The 7,397-nt window shown below is 35.2% G+C and overlaps 1 pseudogene; it reads right to left on the minus strand.

Moving 5' to 3' along the window:
* Nucleotides 1-3: 3 nt before the first annotated feature.
* LOC149144426 (uncharacterized) lies at nucleotides 4-458 on the minus strand (annotated as a pseudogene).
* Nucleotides 459-7,397: the final 6,939 nt, after the last annotated feature.

The raw sequence follows: 7,397 nt of genomic DNA on the forward strand, positions 1-7,397 counted from the left end.
TGGCTAGACCCTCATTGAAGATGACTGTTCAACATTCTTCTCTTTATAAGCCTTTTTCTTATTTTTGAAAAGCTTTTTTCTCACAGTTGTTGCTATGTCAAGTTCACATATGTGATCCATTTTCAATGAAGAAGCAAAACGCTCAATTGTATGTTTCACTTTCTCAGCTGCTGATTGTATACGAACATCCCAGAAGTTCAATTCATGATCACCATCAATTATGAGATAGCAACACTAGTTCTTTTTGTTCGCCAAAATGATCCTGGTGGAGAAGATCTTTGGGTTGTCGCAGCGGGTCTTGCAAAGGGCCATACATGTATGAATCTGATGTCAAATACTCTACCAATGCTCTCAGAAACGGCCTGCGTGACTTCTTTGGGGGTGCTTGCTAATTCTGTTACGCTTCATTGGAAAATACGATCTCCTTGCTCTGAAAATTCTGGTTTTATGTGTATATCTAAAATAGTTTTGCTTTTAATTAAAAATAAAAAATAAAAAAATAAAAAAATCGATAACTTTTATTTTTTTAATTTGTTATTTATTAATAGTAATAAAAAAAAATAAAAAAATGGCCCTCATTCATTCATAATACTTGTTCCCTAAGAAATAAAAAAGCCTTTTCAAATGTTTTCAATCAATTTTCCTGCAAACCAATAAAAACATTTTGAAAAAGTATTGCACAATCAATGAGTACATTGAATGGGGACATGCAATATTTCTAGTTGGGGGAAAATAAAAGTATGTTGGAATTTATCATTTATTTTTGTGGGCAAGAATTAGGATGTATATACTAACAAGTGAAATGAGATTGGTGTTATGTGTAGGTTAATGAGAAGCTTATGCAGGAAGCTCAACATTACGATGCAACACCCTTTTTCATCCACAATTAGTGTAACTTTAAAAAATAATTAAAAAATGGACATTTCATAAATTCTTGAAAGTGAGCTAATTTGTTTTTGAGTCACTTCATACAGGAATGATCGATGGAGATGGCACACAAAGGTGACAATTTTTATGCAGGAATGGTGCTAAGCGTTGAAGACAATCTAATGCAAAAGTGATTTCTCGAAATCACAATGAAATATGCATCATTGGATGATTGAAGGAACTAATTCTTCACTACACATATCATGACATTTTCCACTACACAAAAATCTTTTTGCATCATTATTACTTCCCTTTTTCCTTCCAAACGCCTAGACCATCCTTGTGTTGCAGCCCATCTTCCATTTCCTTATCTTTCACGACTTCATGCACACCTATTTTTCTGAATCGCATACATCCCTTTATCCTTTTCAGTTTATTTTTGCCTTCTAGTTTGCCTTCTGAATAAAACTCATTCCCTTTCCATGATTACATTGCCTTGATTTCCTAGCCATGCTGGTCCAAACTGCTTGTCCGTGAGTTCTTTCCATCTATAGTCCTACCACATCTTTTTGTACAAACTCGCGTTGACTGATGTGGGATTCCTTAAGGCCCACCTTTCAACAAGTCTTGCCCCATTGACATCAACACCTTATCTGGGAAATAGACTAGAGTTCCTTTTGAGTATCTAGAGGCTTGCATGCCTTAATGGCAAGTTCTCTCGCTGACGATCATGGGAATACATCAATGTCCCTTGATCTTCAGATCTTGCAAGTGGCTCGACCTCGACACATCCATTCGCACTTTGCAAGATGTACTCCGGTACCTTGGCACTCATTGACATCAATGGTGAGTTGCCTCGCATTGGTTAACGGCATACATCAATGGCCGGTAATCCAATGATTTCCATTCATGCTCGACATCGACACATTCATTCGCATGTTTAGAATTGTACCATCGGGTTTGTAGCGGGTGAAGACTATACACTTTTTCATGACTCCCTCAGCAGTTACAGCAGCATGCATTCTGATCTATGAGAGTACCACAGTTCCACTTTTAGGATTTATCTTTTCCATGATTCAGCATTAGCAGTTCAGATTCCTTCATTTCCCGGGATCCAGTTACAACAACAGCAGTCACATTTTCCTGATCCAGCAGCAGCAGCAGTTACATTCCTATTGCATAATTCATCATTCTTGGGTAAGTAGAGGTATGTTGTTTTCTAATCTTTAATCATGTAATTCCTTATATGCTAACTTGAATATTTTGGAAAATTCCCTCGCCATGCTACATTTCCTTTCATGAGCCATGTCAAGTTGCATGAGGACATGCAACCAATTCAGTTGAGGGGGGGAGAACTATATTCACTACATATTCACTTCCATGATTCCATTTCTTCACCACTATCACTCCATTTACCATTCACCAACATTTATTTTCCAATGATACGTTGTTGCACTTTGCTTCATACGCAATATTGGCATGCTTCATTAATATTACAAAAGGGTTTTCTTATGTACATTATGATTTCCAGTGAGTGTTTACATTATTATTGAAGAAAAGAGAACAGAAAATGAAATGAATGTTGTTAACACAAGAACCAACATTCTTTGTATTCATGGTTGTCACACAAGAACCAACCATAAGAAAATGTAAATTGTTACTCATGTCTTTCACATATCCTGGAAACATTCATTATTAAAAGACATCATCATGTAAAGCCAAAGTTCAAGATGCCAAATGTTCTTAAAGAGACCCATGCATGGTTGCATGAGGACATGCAACAAGTTCAGTTGGGGAGGATGTTGGGACTCAGAAATGCCATATTTTCATCCACCTTTTCTTCACTATTCCTTACATTTCATCATCCCATTAACCTTTTATCATATCATTTTCATACATACATTTGGGTTTCACCTTCTTATTTTCCATTTTATTCATTTTTGTATTACAAGTGAATTTATGATTAATTATTAGAAAATATACATATTTTTTATATATATCTCAAGAATATGTGAGTTTTGTGATGTGTAGGAAATCTGTGAAGAATGAATTCCAAGAGACTTATCCATATCTCCTCCACCATATTAAGGATAAAAGCATGGAGGATTTGGTTGGCATATCTTATCCAATTCCTAAGGAGAAAATCATGGAGGATTTGGTTGGCATATCTTATCCAAGATATGTGAGAGATTTATGGAGGATTCAAAGGGACCATATTTTGTAATAATGGGAAAGTAGTTAAAAATGCTTGAGAGATTTGTGGGATCATATCTTGTAATAATGGGAAATTAGTTGAGAGTGCTTGAGAGAATATTGGATATGTAATTATGAGAAGGTTATCTTCCTCATGTATATAAGAGAGTGCTCTCTCTTCATTTGGATATGAATGAATAATGGAAAAGGAATTCTTAGTTTTTCATTTTTATGCTTTCATGATTTGTAACTTGATTCTTGTAATATAGTTTGACATAGTTTTATTGTTGTGAGCTCACATATGTTGTTTGTCATTCAATTCTTCAGATGTTGTTTTGCTTTTCCTTTATGCAATTTCCTACTTTCATAGTTAATGTTTCAATGCCTTCTTAGATTAATTTGATTTCAGTAACTTAGATTAGAGTAGATTAGTTCCACTTCAGTCCTGCATATATAGTGCATGTGTCTCGTAAGTCTACGGACCTTGGATTGACAAATTAAATAGTTGGGCAAGTGCTACAACAGAATTAAACGAACATAGTTTCACCCAACAGGGAGACAGAGAGTCAGAGAAAACACATAGCTACGAACATTTGATCAGAGGCACTAAGAGGGAGAGTCTGTGCACTCTTTAGACTCGAGGTTTTCGAGTGAAATCCCTGTGTAATATCACTATTTGTTGTGTTATGTCTTTGATTGAGCTCACACCTGTAAACTTTGTTCTTTAAGACATAATATAGAGGTTGACACTGAAAGCTGGACTAGTAGACATAGCCAGGAAGCTTGGTGAACTCCTTGATCATTTACTGTTTTCATGTGTTGAATTGTTATGTTTTCCAATTGTTAAATGTTTGTATTATTTGTAATCTTTTCGATCCATTGCACTAAATAATATATGCATTCCTGCACATGAGTTTGTAATACATTTTCTTCTTGATTTAGTAGCCATTTCGGATAAAGTGGTATCAAAGCATTTGGTTTTGGTTTTATTAAGGTTAGACAAGCTTGTGCTGGATTTTGAATGATAACTAGATTAAAGCTCAGACTAGGAGAAGGAGAACTTGTTGAGGCTAATACAGAGATTGGAAGAGTCTATTCTCAGAGGAGAATGACAGAAGAAGCTCCATTTGGATCATAATTTCAACTTATAGAAATTTTTAAGACACTCTAATACATGGTGGAAGAGATGTATTTGGAGTTTAAGAAGGGTCAAGGTGAAAGCACTGCAACACCCAAACCAGACAAAGCAGCAAAGGAACGTTTTTTAGTTGCCTCCCCAGAAGGCAAAGGAAAAGGAGGAATGACTCCTCCACCATCTCCTCTATCATCATCCTCATCATCATCATCTTGTAGCTCTTCTAAGAAGAAGAAGAAAACTTACTTAATCAAATTAGATATGAAGTTTGATTTGCCAATTTATGATGGAGAACTCAATGCAGAAAAGCTAAATAATTGGATAAGACAAATTGATGTATATTGCAAGGTACAAAATGTTGATTCAGAAAGGAAGAAGATTCAGCTGGCTAGCCTTCGACTTGGGGGAACTACACTAGTATGGTGGGAAGGCAAGACACAAGTTGATCTGCAAAAACATGGTAAAATCATTTCTACCTGGAATGAATTTGTTTCTTTTATAAAAAAGGAATTCTATCCTTTAGCTTACATGCAGCAGGCAATGACGAGTTGGTAAACTCTTCGTCAATTGAAGGGTCAAAGTGTACAGAGTTATACTCAGGGATTCATAAAGAGAGCTTTAACTCTAGGTATGTCATTAGACTCACCTGAGAATTTATTGAAGTATATAGGTGGTCTTCGTAGCTATTTAAAGCATACTATTCTCATGTTTAATCCCACTATCTTAGATGATGTATCAGTTCAAGCCACACATCTAGAAGCTAGAGATAAGAATGCAAACCTAGAGGTTGGGGGATCATCTAAATATTCTGTAAGCAAGCGCAAGGAAAAGAAGAAACTGAAATGGAAGGAGAGGAAAGCAAACACTGTAAAGAAGGATATACCTTCATGCACTCATTGTAAGAAAGAAGGACATGATGGGGCACACTATTGGTCTTTGCATCCAGAACGGAAACTTAAGAAGTTCGATGGTAAGAAGAAAAAGAATGTTGTTGCTATTCAACAAGACTTGGGATTAGATTTAGGCAATGAAACAATAGTTGCAGCCACAGGTATTAAAGGTAAAGATTTTGAAGCATCCACAAGTAATTTTGCACAATTTGTTGATAATGAAAATAATGAGAGGGAAAGAAATGAGCTTTTTTGTATTAGAGTAATTTCCAAGCACAATAAGATTGATACTTTGTTTGATAGTGGATCACAAGTAAATTTGATTTCTGAAACAGTTGTAAATAATTTGGGATTACAAACAAAACCTCATGAGAAGCCATATCAATTAGGTTGGGTGTGTGATAAAACAAAGCTACAAGTAACGAGACAATGTAAACTTAGGTTTGCTATTGGATCAACATTTGTAGATGAGGTTGAATTAGATATAGTTCCATTGGATATATGTAGTATTGTTTTGGGAAGTCCATACTTGTATGATAGGAAAGTTGTTTTCTATAGAGCTGAGAATAAGTATCAACTCATTAAAAATGGAATAGAATACATTGTAAGAGCTCATAAACTCAAAGATAACTATTCTCTCATAAACTCAGGGAAGATGAAAAGAATTGTGAATTCAAGCAATTTTTACTAATGGTTGTAAAGGCAAAGGATCCTGAAAAATCCAATGCATTTGAACGTTGTGATTCTAAACAGAAAGCTGATTTAGTTAAAGTTGTTTTAGAGTATGATGTTCTATTTCAAGAACCAAAAGGTCTGCCACCCAAGTGAGAAATAGTACACGATATTTATTTACAGCAAGATTCTCCATTACCTTTGGAATATACAAGTTGTCAGCTTTAGAGAATGCAAAGATAAAGAAGCAGGTACATGAGTTGCTCGATAAAGGGCTTATATGACCAAGCACATCACCATGTGGATCTCCAATCGTGCTAGTGAGAAAGAAAGATGGTTCGTGGAGAATGTGCACTGATTATAGAGCACTAAATAAAATAACGATCAAGAATCGTTATCTTCTTCCTCGTATTGATGATTTATTAGATCAATTGAAAGAAGCAGTTTACTTTTCTAAGTTGGACTTGCAAAGTGGTTATCATCAAGTTATAGTTGTAGAAAAAGATGCATGGAAGACTGCTTTCAAGACAAAGCAAGGACTTTATGAATGGTTGGTTATGCCTTTTGGCTTAACTAATGCTCCTGCTACATTTATGAGAGTTATGAATGATGTACTCAGACCATGTATTGTTGACTTTGTAATTGTTTATTTATATGACATTCTTGTTTTTAGTAAGACATGGGAAGACCATGTAAAGTATGTAAAGCAGACTTTAGATGTTTTAAAAAGAGAAAATCTCTATGTAAAACTGTCAAAATGTGAATTTGGCATAACATCTTTAAATTATTTGGGTTATATTTTAGGGGGTGGTGAATTGAAGATAGATCCCTCTAAGGTTGGGGTCATTGCGAACTAGCCTAAACCCAAATCCGTTATAGAGGTTAGGAGTTTCCTAGGGGCAGCACAATACTGGAGAAAGTTTATTGCTAACTTTTCTTTGATTGCAGCTCCATTACATGCTTTAATAGGATTGAAATAGGTGTTTAAGTGGGGAGGAAAACAACAGAAAACCTTTGACACCTTAAAAGAGAAAATCAGTACAGCACCAGTACTAGCACTGCCAGATATTCAACGTCCATTTGAGATTGAGACAGATGCCAGTGACTATGCCATGGGAGCAGTGTTGATGCAACATGGAAAACCCATATGCATTCATTCTGAGACATTTACTTCTGCAGTAGTTAATCATCCCACATATGATAAAGAATTGTATGCATTAGTACAAAGTGTGGAAAAGTGGAAACATTACCTAATGGGTAAAGAAACAATCATACATACAGATCATCAACCACTTCAATATTTTCACTCACAAACTAAATTGCAGCAATCAAGACATTATAGGTGGATGGGTTTTCTACAGCAATTTCATCTTGTCATCAGATATAAGAATGGCATACACAATAATGTTGTAGACATGTTATCAAGACCAATCATAAATGCATCTACTATACTTAGGAAAAACTCAGTAATGCATGAAAGTTACATTGAACAATATGCTCAAGATGTAGCTTTTAAAGATGTATATGAAACTTTAAGTCATGGCAAGCAAGTAGAAGAATTGGATTATTATGTAAAGGAACAACTCTTATATCATTTGGGAAAGTTATGCATTCCACAAACTGAAAGAGTTAATGTAATC

This window comes from Pinus tabuliformis, chromosome X (genome assembly GCF_031772625.1).
Source record: "Pinus tabuliformis cultivar Carrire ecotype Pingquan chromosome X, CPIR1, whole genome shotgun sequence".
Lineage (NCBI taxonomy): Eukaryota > Viridiplantae > Streptophyta > Pinopsida > Pinales > Pinaceae > Pinus > Pinus tabuliformis.